The sequence below is a fragment of the Lucilia sericata genome, unplaced genomic scaffold (genome assembly GCF_015586225.1).
Source record: "Lucilia sericata isolate MDLA Ls3-8-SP2 unplaced genomic scaffold, ASM1558622v1 Contig000484F_arrow, whole genome shotgun sequence".
NCBI lineage: Eukaryota > Metazoa > Arthropoda > Insecta > Diptera > Calliphoridae > Lucilia > Lucilia sericata.
This window is the reverse complement of record NW_023994499.1, coordinates 245,273-258,631: the sequence shown is the minus strand read 5'-3', so window position 1 is coordinate 258,631 and position 13,359 is coordinate 245,273. Positions and strand designations below refer to the sequence as shown.

Genomic DNA, 13,359 nt, shown 5'->3' with positions numbered 1-13,359 from the left:
ATTTTTTGTTGATACCGGTACACTAATACCCGGTTTGCGTTGTTCTGCGTCTGCTTCGAAGTTGCGTCTTTTTAAAATTTCTGAGACTTCGAAGTTGCGTCGTTAGTGCTTCGATTTGCGTCGTTAATACGAAAATGTTTGTACAAAGCTAAAACAGAAAAAGGGGATTTCCCGTTTAAATCCAGTACAAATTCGAAGTTGTGTCTTTTTAAAATTTCTGTGACTTCGAAGTTGCGTCGTTTATGTTTCAGTTTGCGTCTTTAATATGAAAATGTTTGTACAAAGCTAAAACAGAAAAAGGGAATTTCCCGTTTAAGTCAATACATTCATACATATGTATTTATGATGTCTGATGGTAGCAAGTAGTAGGTCGTTAGTAGTTACAAATTACATTTGCTGAAGTGAAGTTGGTCTAAATATTTTGCAGCAATGAGTCAAAAAAGAAAGCAATTATGCTTAGAACAAAAGCTTGACATTTTAAAACGTTTTATATCAGGAGAAAGTGCTGTTGACTATTTAAAAAAATAAATATTTTTTATTGAAAAATCATTTTTTTCAGCTAAAATTATGAATCTCGAAACCAATTAAATGAAAATCAATACAAATGTATGGAAATCGTGATTCGTTTTGCATCGCGTTTCTTCAGGCCCTATTAGCGACGCAAGCCGGGGTATTAGTGTATTTGAGTGAGTTATTAACGGTAAACTAATTTCCGGGAATATATATGGGGGCTATGGAAAATATTGGATCAATTGATATGAGTTTGAACATATTTGATCCCTGGCAGAAAAAATAATTTGTGACAAAATTCATCGAAATATCTTTGGTAGTAATTTTTACTCATAACTTTTTACTTCGTGGACCAATTTTGCTGATTTTCCACGGTCAACATTAAAATCCATATGAACAATTTGGGGGATAATTGCCGAACTAGAAATTGGAGCGTAGCACCTCTATTATGAATTAAAAACAAAATCCCCGAATTTTGCCCGAAGAACTTTGACATCCATGTTAACATTTTGGTGTTAAATTGTCGGACTAGCAATTGGGGGTGTGGTACCTCCCATATGAATTAAATACAAACATTTGTATGTCTGGGAAACTATTAGAGTTTGAATTCTAAATTTTTGCATTGACATTCTTGTGAACACTTGTGGCGGACTAGAAATTGGGGCGGGGTAACTCCCTTATGAGATAAATTTTAAACTTCGTATAAATGGGAAAATATTAGAGCTATAATTCTGGCTTAGGATCTTCCATATGAAATAAATACAAAAAACGTATACATATCTGGGAAACTATTACAGTTAGAATCTTTAAGAATCGTAAAGTGGATTTTTTATTTGTATTTAGGGTAGCAAAGCACACTGGGAATATCGCTAAAGTCGACTGAAAAATAGCTAGAAAATAGCTAAATTCAATACATTTTGAAAAATTTAGCGATAAATCAAAATAATATTTATTATATGATTCTGAAAAGAAATAGCTAAAAAAAACTAGCTAAATTTTTCAGATTTTTTATATTATTCTAAAAAGTAAGCGATTTATCGCTAAAATCTTTATACATACGCAGGAATGGGATAGTGATACAAACACATCTTATAACAAACACATAAGAGAATCTTTCTTTATGTTAAATATTTTCACTTTGGGTTAGGAAAAATGTCAAGTTGAGGTTAATTTCGATATGCGACCCTATACAGATTGCTTTAGAAATGTTGTAAAGATAAATTGAATTTCGAAATGCTGGCCTTTATGGATCGATCCTTTATTTTCGGCATACGAGTATTATTTATTTTTCCATTACAATACAATTAGAAATTATATTCTAACCTAATTTACCCAGCAGGGTGACGATAACCATACGACCGTTGTAGTGTAGCAGACCAGGATCTCTGCTGGGAATCGAACGCACAACCCCCAGACTGACAGGCTAGCACACTACCAACTAGCCTACCAGGGCACCCAAGATTATTATTATACACTTCTTTTGCGGGAAGTTTATCTGCAATATCGATATGCAGCCCTATACGCCTTAGAAATGTTGTAAATTTTTAGGACTTTATGTATCGATCCTTTCGTCACTTATTTCCAATGTTCACTAATTTTTAGAATTATGGTAAATTTTATTATCATATCACTCAGACTAGAATAATTAAATATTCGTTTTTTAATTGAGTACAACAAAATATACCCCTTTTAAAGTTTTTCGTATAACTTTACCTGTACGCACAAATATTTGCTCCTAATTATGTTCTTCAGAACATTCAAAATAAGTATAATACACACAGCTAAAACTCAAATAACATTGAATGCATATTTTTATATACATACATATATGTAAATATCGTCATTCGTGGCAACTTTTAAGCGATATTATCAAAATATAAATGAATAAAAATGCCTTAAAATCTAAAGAAAAATTGCTAGATTTCCCGCTAATAGCTAAATCATATTTTTCCCCGCAAAATGGGATTAAAAATCGCTAGATTTGACGAGAAAATAGCTAAATTGGCAACAGTGCGGCCGAAGTTTAAAAAGCAGTTGATCATCCACACACAACAATAAAAGTGTAAAAGCAAAGAAATATAAAAGAAACAGAGACAATAGAGTTGAATAGAGTAGAGTGAAAAACCGATCGGAATAATGTATGATCTGTTTCGAAATGTTTCGAGACAACTTATAAGTGATTTTATAGAATTTGTGTTAATTTAAACAAAACGCATTGTTTCAAGAATAAAATACAATTAGTAGAATTTAGAGTTTAATTTTAATCGACAAAATGCAAACAATTTAATAGCTATAAAATATTTTTAAAATTTTTTCACTCATATGCATTCCATAATTTGTAATAAATTCCATAATTTGTAATAAATTGCAATTTCTGAAACAAAGCGACATCAACATGCTTTGTTGAATGCTTTGAAGCAACTAAATAAAATTTTTGTACTTTTTACGCCCTTGTTAAGAGGTTTGTTTACGATCGTGTTGTGTACATGTAAATTGCCGGAAATCATAAAGGCTGTGTCTGTACGTAAAAGTTCGAACTGATCGCACTGAACAGTCGTAGATTTCGAGATTTTTTGCTATCATTAAGATGTTTTTGCCTTACTATCAGTGTGACCATTTTAGCATTTTTGCAGCTAGATTTAGCATTTTTTATTTTGATTTAGCTGTAAAATTTTAATTTAGCATTTAGCATTTTTATAAAATATTTTTAGCATTTTTAGCTTTTTTTTGCAATTTTAGTATATAAACAAAAAAGACAAATTTTTGCAACCATAAATTGTATTACATTTTGTTCTATAAATGTTCCCAGATGACCAGAAAAGATTTATATTGGAAATAGCTTTAACCGGGAAAAATCTGAATTAAAATAAAGCAAAAAGATTCATGAAGATAAATAACTTAAAAATTACGATTTCACATAAAAGTAGAATTTGTTATTTGAAGTTATCGAGGGACTATTTTAAAAGCTTTATTTTCGCCAATACAAGTGAATACTTTAAAATGTTGTATTCTAAAATATATTTCTGGAACCCAATACTTTGTTAAATTCGAGCTGCTAGAAATAATTCAAGAGATTTAATATATTTCTACAAATTTTAAAATATATATGGGAAATTCTTTTTTTTTTTTTTTTTTTGTTTTAGATTTTAAGAAATCAACTTTATTCATTATTTCTTTCGTTTAGTATTTTGAAAATTAAGTGATGACGAATTTTAATTCACAAGACTTGAAAGAATATACATATTAAATTTTGTGGTCGAGAGTAGTTCCATGTTGGAGAAATAAACACACAAAGTTAAAATTTCTCAAAAATGTGATTGAAACCAAGTAGTATTTTTTCAAGTTTTTGATATTATGAGGGCGGCTTACAACTTAGAAAGTCAATTTTGCTAATGTAAGCTATGTATATACACTTGTTGAATGACTATAGTCTTTATTTAATTGTTGTACCATTTATAAGTAAAGAATTACGTGGTCGCAATGTTTTGAAACCAAATTTATACAATTTTACAAAATTTGCAGTTTTTTTTGGATAGTATATTTGCGGCTCTTCGGTTATGCAAAATGTATAAATGAGAAAAGGTAGACATTGTAATTACGCGTCGTTTGATGTATATCTCCAAAATGTGCTCTAGAAGGTATCACTGCGGGAGAAGCTTAAATATTGGAAAAACAAACGTGAAAGTTTCGAAAAAAGGGCTTTTTCGCGAAGCAAACTAACAGCGTAACTTCAATATACCCAAAATATCGCGTGATCGCGATATTTTTATGATTTCAATTTTACATGTTAAAATCATAAAGCCGCGATAAAATATTAGCATATTAGATTTTAGAGCGAATACAAAAAAATTGCAAATCTTTAACTTTTTTCTGAATTCTGAATTTTATCAGTAATCAATCTTTATATGGAAAGGATTGGTTTGTATCAAAAAAATTCAATCAAGGCCTTTCGTGGACTGAATACGCGGGGTTTCTTTCACCACAAAAATCGATGAAGCACACCTAAGCTGCTAATTTAAATTGGGGACATTATACATAAACCGGTAGCTCACAATGATGCTAATACGAAAGTCGATTAGCCGTTCGAAAAAACCGCGTTTTTGCATTAAAAAAGTGTAAAAAAGTTCATTCATGTAAATATATAAATTCTTTACAAAACTTAAATTAACCGAACAGATTTTCATTTTTACGGTTTTTTGGATTAATAATTCATTTAAATTTAGAAATGAAAAAAGCTGTTAATGGTAGATAAGAAGGGATATGCTAACTACAGACTGTCGAGAGTTTTAACGTGAGCACCTGCCGTGTCGGCCTTATCTCACGGTGGTCTTTTTCATCCACAGGGTAGACTTGAGAACGGTCTACCATCGCCCCTTTTTCTTCAATGAAGAACTCAGGTGGCAATTTTTGCACATTGTCTATGACCGGTCCATGCGCAAGTACTTTGCTGGAGTACTCGAGCTATCTAATCTCTTGCCAAAGTAGTCGCGTTGGGAAAAGACAGGTGTCATGAGCAAGCTCAATCAACCCCGACATAATGTCGCCCAACCACACTACTATGGCTCTGTTGATTCGGCAACAGCACCTAGAGACGTAACCGGTGGTCCGAAGCACGATCCATCAATAAGCCGTAGACATTGTTCTTACTCACAGTGACACGCTGTGGTAATTCTGATATGAACAGAGTATACTCTGAACATATCTGGACAAGGAAGGAAAATTAATCGGTATCACTTGTATATGATACCTTTCATCCATCATCATTAAACCCAGCACACTTCTCATTTATCCGACACATTCATAAGAGAAAAACATACGACACACTCATTTAGATATACGGGTGGACGAGGCCCGCATACCTCTACATTCATTCCGTATCATATACAATTGACTCCAACCCATTTCCAACGCTTAGTCCCACAGTCACTCCTCTGTGGGGTATCTGTTGTTTTCGGCAACAGCACCGAACTTATACCGAAATATTGACTATTATCATGCATCAGTCTTTTAACCGCAACTTACTCTTCCCGCGAATTTGGGTTTAAACCACAGCCACTACGTGGATCCCGAAGGAACCTCAACCAACTGACCAGCCAGGACATAGTCCTGCGGGCAACTGGCCACCCGTAGTACCAGATTATGCGGTGCTCTGATCTGACCTCTGGCAATCTATGCAAGGACTAAGCCAGGCAGTAGACTGTAAACAACTTTTCAGTCCCGGTCAGACTGGAGGTATTGGCCACCTCTTTATACCCCGGGATTGCAATAACACCAAGGCGGAGGTCTCGCCAAGGTAACATGTCCCCGGGGGAATGCTAACTACAATAAAAATTTCATCAAAATTTCTCTTTAGCCGAAAACGTGGTGTTTCTTGAGTTACAATATAATTCGACGAAGCACACCTAAACCGCTAATTAAAATTGGTAACACTTAACACTAATCGGTAGCTGAAAATGATGCTTATACCAAAATCGATAAGCCGTTAGAAAAAAGTACGGTTTTGCATTAAATGGATTGAAAAAAGTTCAGTCATGTGTATGACATTTATTTCCAAACTTTATATAGATTTTCATTTTAACGGTTTTTATATTATTTACTCATTTAAATTCAGAAATGGAAGCAGAAAATAATTATAAACAAGCAGTTATTGTCTAACCACAAAAATATTTGCATCAAAGTTTCTCGTGTGCAGAAAACGCAGCACACCCTTCCCGCTAATTCAAATTAATGAGGTCTAAGCAAAATCTATGAGCCGTTCGCAAAAAAATACAACCATTTGGATTTAATGCAATTTTAAAAAAATGCATTCGAATATATGCATAATAAATATGCATAAATAAATCTATCAAACATAAATGCAAAATTTGTTTAGTTAATGATTGTAAATTAATGTATTAATACATCATGTTAAATAGTCTATAAAAAATGTGTACTTAGTTTTATAAAAAATATTTTTTGAAGAGGTTGAAAAAAACTCTTAAAAAGCGAATTTATCCACGAATATTTAAAATATTTGGGTTAAATTAATTTATATTTTGGGTCCTTCGTTGTGGGTTATATCCACGCTTATATTTTCGAGTTTCATGTAAAACTTTAATTTTGGGAATTTTTTTAAACTGTTAACTTTGGCGGCTTTTGCTAAAAATGATTCACGAGAAGATAATTGTACTTCTAAGATGTTAGACAATGTCCACACAAAATATCGTTGATGTGCTATTAAAAAAATTTCATAATTTTTTTGAACCCCAAAATCTAAATTAAAAAAAGAGAATTTCCCATATGTATGTAAATAACGTTATTTTACAAACTAATACATTTTGTTTGCTCATGGAATGAAACATATAATTTTAGAAAAAACTATGTATGATGGTTAATTAACAAATTTTATTTTTTTCCTATACTCCAAAATTTTGAGATAAAAAGGTTTTATCATCCTTAATTTATTGAAAATGAGCATTGAAAAAATAAATTATATAAAATTTGGACTTTCTTATCCTACTTCTATTCTTTTTATTTTTACCAAATTTTTAGTTATATTAAAAAATACATACATTTTTAAAATATTTTTGACTGTTTATTCCAGAATTACAAACTAACGGATTTGAATTCTCATAATTCATTCATATATTCTCATTTATATTTTTTCCGAAAAAATCTTGGAAGTATGAGTTATAAACCTGACATCTATTCACCGAGATTTAAGATTATTTCAACGGAATTTTCAACATTTTTGTGACATGAAAACCATTTTTAAAGTGTTTTGAGGAAGACAAATAAAATTGTTTATATAAAAAAAACTAAAACTCGAAACATCAAACTTTTCTTTCCAAAAACCCATATATGTTTTATATCATGAGCAACTAGTGTAATTCATAGAGCTTTAATGTAATTTTTACATTCAGAAATATTTTTACATAATTGCTAAATTTAAAAAAAAAATTGAAATAATTTTTAGCATTTCTGTTGTTTTATCTTAATGCCACGGAACTTAATTTTTTTTACCCTACACCACTATACTACGTTTGAGTATATTAATCGGCTGAGAATCATTTTCTGAATCGATTAAGCCATGTAAGTCTGACAGGTTGAAATTATCAAAACAATTTGATGATGTTTGGCACGTATGCTTTTTTGGTCCAATGACAAAACCTTTTAAAAATGGTTAAAGTCCGTCCTTTATTTTACCTAGCCCTAGAAGGTACAATTCAACATAAATGATTTATTACGAAAAATAAATCACATTTTATACTCATATCTGGGGTAGTTTATCATATGGTCAACCACGGCAGAATATACTTCCTTACTTGTTATAAATTACAATGAATTAAAGTTACAAATTAATATGAATTGTTCATTAAAACACTTAATTTAGCATTTTTTCTAGCATTATTTTGGATGGGATTTAGCCGCAACATTTTTTGAGACCTGGTCACACTGCTAACTATATCAAACACTACACAACTCTCAACGAGCGAGACGAGTAATATTCCGTTTCTAAATTAAGTTGTGTGTGATTGTAACTCATTTGTTCGAACCTACACATCCTGCATATGCTTGTTTAATATTTTCACAATAGTGTACGTGTATTTTGATGCTATGCAGTACTGTGAATTTAAGAACAAGTATACCCATGCAGAGGTTTAATAGCCACCATCAAAAACGATGGGGCGTATATTTGTCATTACGTTTGTAACACATCGAAACAACTGTTTCTTCTTTTTATACCCTCCACCACCATCAGTGGTGATAGAGGGTATATACAGTGGTGGACAAAAATATTCGTTTTTTAGATCCGTGTTCATTTTATGCTATTTTAAGGCGGAAAATCATTATGTGGTATTTCTTTTCCTGCTATTTATAACTTTAATTGGTAGATCTGCCTTGCAAAAAATTAAAATTTACACAGACCAGTCCCAAAGATTTTAAATGTAATTTTAATTTTAAAATACCCACTACCTTTTTTGGCTGGACAAAAGTATTCGTTTTTTTGTTAAGCTGTTTTTTTTTGCAAAATAATGGTGGCAACGCCAAAATTTTTGCGTATTAAAATTGATAATTTAAAAATTTACCGTTTAATACGTGGATTAAGAAAAAAAGTATTTTTTTTAGCAAATTGTTTTCGATTTAAATATCAAAATGGGAAGAAAAGGCAAAGCAACTACTGTGGAAGAACGAAAAATTATAATAAATTTGCGAAATCAAAATAAAACAATCAATGAAATATCAGAAATCGTAAAAAGATCCAAATCTACAATATCCAGTATAATATCAAGAGAAGGTCGTCCCAAAAAGATTACTTCGAGAGAAAATCGAAAAATAATTCAAATTGTCAACAAAAATCCAAAGACAACATCTGCTGCTGAGTTAAAAGAGTTAACTGGTAAGGAAATTCATCCTCGAACTATACGTAGAACGCTCCATGCAGCTGGTTATAGCGCCCGAGTATGTAGAAAAAAGCCATGCGTAACAAAAGTAAACAAAGAAAAACGATTAAATTTTGCAATAGAATACATTAATAAAGAAAATGATTTTTGGGACTCTGTTATATGGTCAGATGAAAGTAAATTTAATATTTACAAGTCTGATGGACGAGTTTTGGTGTGGCGAAAACAGAGAACTGAACTGGAACAGAAGCACATTTAAAGTACCGTAAAATATGGGGGTGGCTCAGTTATGGTGTGGGGGTGAATGGCTGCCGGAGGTGTTGGAGAATTGGTATTTATCGATGGTGTTATGAAAAAGGAACAGTACTTGGACATTTTGCGGAATAATTTGAACAAAAGCGCTCAAAAACTTAACTTGAGTGGTCGTTATTATTTTCAACAAGATAACGACCCTAAACATACGGCGGAAATTGTGAAACATTGGATACTGTACAATACTCCCCATACCTTGAAAACTCCTCCACAGTCACCGGATTTAAATCCCATAGAACATTTGTGGGATATTTTGAATAGGCGAATAAGGAAACACCACATTTCATCTCAGAGTCAGCTAAAGAGTGTTCTTATGGAAGAATGGGAGAAAATAACAGAGGATACTACACGAAAATTAGTTAATTCGATGCCAAATCGTCTTAAGGACGTCATTAAAGAAAAAGGATATCAAACCAAGTATTAATTAGTAATAAATTTACAGTTTTATGTTATTAAAGCACACAAAACGAATAGTTTTGTCCCACAAATTTGTGTACCACATAATAAAAAAATTATTTAAAAATATTTATTGATTCTTAATTTTCTTGAATTTTATCTTATATTGAATAAAAGACATTGAAGTCTGCAACACATATTATTTTTTGTTTTTTTTTTCTATCAGGTAGAAATTCCAGCTTATAGAAGTTTAAGTATACAGAGAAACGAATACTTATGTCCACCACTGTATAAGTTTGCCATTCCGTGTGTAACACCAAGAAATATTCATCTGAGACCCAACAAAGTATAAATATTCATGACCTTATAAAATTCTGAGTCAATTTAGCTATGTCCGTCCTTATTTTTTTTCTGGATGGGGCCATAATTTGTCTGGTCTCCGATATACGGTCCATTTCCAAAAAATACTTGGCCGCACATATTTCATTGACAAAAAGAGATATCGCTATAAAAATTGAAATGTGTATTTTTTTGAATGTACATATAAATCATTCTGAAAAATATTTGAATCTGTCCATAATTGGTCAAAGCTCTCATATAAGATCCATTTCCTTAAGTCACTTTACCCCATATATTTCATTAACATACAAGTATATGTATATGGACAAAATTCAATATAGTATATTTTGTGTATCGATAAATCATTTTGCGAAATTTGGTTCGGATTGGCCATAGACTTGATCAAAGTTAACTCCATAGGTGTATATAGCAACTATTAATAAAATGTATTAAAACTCTGAAACTATTTAGATGGGTTTCAAATAGCTTATGAAATGTTTAGATGAATATGAAAGTACTTCGTGCAAAATTTTAAGAATCTATTTCTATTAGTTTCCCAGATAAAATATTTTTTGTATTTAGTTCATATGTGGGGCAGCTCCCCTCATTAGGATGGCGTGTCATAATGTCCATGGACGTTATGACAATTTCAAAAGTGTCACAATGTCCATGAGCAATGGGACATAATGTCCATGTATTTCAAAGAGTCCATTTATCAAAAAAGGCTTAATTTAGCGAAGCCGGTGTTCGAAATACACCAGAGTTTGAATGTCCATGGACATTACGACATTTTAAAAACGTGTAATGTCGATGGACATTATGTCGCTTTATAGTGTGTCATAAAGTCTATGGACATAATGTCACTGGACATTATGACACACCACCCCCATTGGTAGTCCGCCAATTTGTTACCCAAAATGTTTTTATGGATATTAAAGTTCTTCGTGCAAAATTTTTAGATTTTAACTACAATAGTTTCCAAGATAAACGAATTTTTGTATTTAATTAAAATGGGAGGTGCCACGCCCCCTGCTGCTAGTCCGCCCACTTTTTGTCCTATACATATAACCATATTGACTCTAAAATGGCTCCGACAATTTGAGGACTATAACTGTTATATTTTCTGAGATACTGATACTGATTTAAAATTTTCTTAATAATAAAATAAACAAGTAAGAGTACTATATTCGGCTGTGCCGAATCTTATATACCCTTCACCATAGTGTATTTAATAAATATCAATTTCATAAAATTTAAATTTATTTCATTTTCCCGACTATATCATTAATATAGTAATAGCAAAACAAAATGAACAACAACGCTAAACGAAATAAACACACAAAATACATAAGGCAGTAAAACCAACAGCATCCAAACATACGAAACAATATACACAAGGCAATGAAACACACAGGCATCCAAACATACGAAACGAAATACTAAAAAAAAACAACAACAAAATACACATCGCAATGAAACCAACAGACATCAAAACATACGAAACTGAATACTAAAAAACAATATACACAAGGCAATGAAACACACAGCCATTCAAACATATGAAACGAAATACTCAATGAATAAGCAGTGTTGCTGTTGTTGCTTATATCAAAGCATGAAAAAAATTGTCTTTTTTATGAAATTTTCAGAGGTTGTCTCGGATTTTTGCTCATATCTCCGGTATTTATGGACCGATTTTGCTGATTTTAAATAGCGATCTTCTCGAAAGCATGTCTAACAGAATTATTGAAGATTCGGATCTCGCCGATATCTGGGGTCCTCTAAAAACTGATTTCAACAAACACACAGACGGACAGACAGACAGACGGGCATAGCTTAATCAACTCCGCTACCTATATGGATCCAGAATATATATACTTTATGGGGTCGGAAAATTATATTATAGAAATTACAAACGGAATGACAAACTTATATATACCCTTCTTACGAAGGTGAAGGGTATAAAAAACAATTTCGACAGGCCGTCCCCTCTAGAGTCGTTCTTTGGGTTGTAAAACTATGTCATACAAAAATTAGGCAAATTCCCCAGACCATAAACGTGTCCTACAGCACATGAATTCGAAATGTGACAAAAAAATTTAAATTTTTTAGGATATATTGTAAAAAAAAACCATTTAGTTAAAATATTAGCTTTTTTCTTATACGATAACGCAAACTTGTTCTCAGCTATGGTCAAAAAAGTTTGATTTTTTCAACGGCCGTTTCAATTCTCCAATTTCTGTTTTTTTTGAAACTTCTTTAAAAAATTTTAAAATTTTTAGAAGAACTCATGGATATTTGTGGACAATAGATAATAAAACTGTAAAAAATTAGATCAATAATTCTTACAGTTTAGCTGTACCTGCGATTTGAACCCGGAACATTTCGGGAAAATCGCATTTTTTGTAGTATTTTCGAGAATACATATTAATTATTTACTGTCGTACATTTTAACCAAAGTATTTTCCGAGTATTATAAACCATCTTTACTTAATAACTGGTTACAAATGTGCTTACCCGACTTTTCCTGATTTAATACCGGATTTACAGTTATTTTCTGTGTTTATTAGTCTATTCTATTACCCAAAGCTCCATTAACAAGTTGTTTTATCGTGCTATTTGAAATAGTTTTTACACAAAGGTACAAATCAATATTTCTTCAAAAATCTTCTAATATCGACTAGGTTTAAAACCATTAACTAATTCCTTATTAGACATACGCTCTATACATCTGCCTACAAATCCTATCCAAAAAAATGAAATATTTTTATTAGTAAAGACCACTCATTACCACGTATTGTGTGAAATAACTACATTACCTACAATACTCATTACTAAAATTTGAAAATATTTCTGTTATGTCTCTAATTATATAGACCAATATTAAAGTTGATAGCGTTTTTACGCTTTTTTGAATTTCGGGGATAAATTTGTCCCATGTGTTTTAGAGGATTTATTTTACTTTTTCGCCTTTATTTAAAAAAATAAGACTTCGTACTAAAAATTTCAGTAATTTTTATTGAATAATATTTCAATATGGTATACTGAGAATTCACAAATATTGCAAAATTTTACCATTGAACTCCACAGTTTATGCGTTAAGAAAGTCCAAGTTGTATAAAACTTCGGATATATATTTTACAATATCTTTACTAAATACACTGAAAATGTTTTATTTAAAACGTAAAACAGTAAAGAATTAATACGAATTCTCTAAAATATTACAAAAAACCGATTTTCTCGAAATTCGCCGAGTTTAAATCGCAGGTACAGCTAAACTGTAAGAAGTATTGATCTAATTAGTGGGGAGGGTATATTGGGTTTTTATATAAGCTTTGATGACTTTGCCAAATTTCATAAAGATTGGGCCTCATTTGAATCTAGCTTCCATACAAAGTCCCCCTTCAGAAAATTACTT

At 31.4% G+C, this 13,359-nt stretch overlaps 1 protein-coding gene across 1 annotated transcript in view; it reads right to left on the bottom strand.

Moving 5' to 3' along the window:
- LOC119605426 (muscle calcium channel subunit alpha-1-like) overlaps window positions 1–13,359 on the bottom strand; it is a 310,164-nt gene that overhangs the window by 55,833 nt on the left and 240,972 nt on the right. The gene's annotated exons all lie outside the window — the stretch shown is intronic.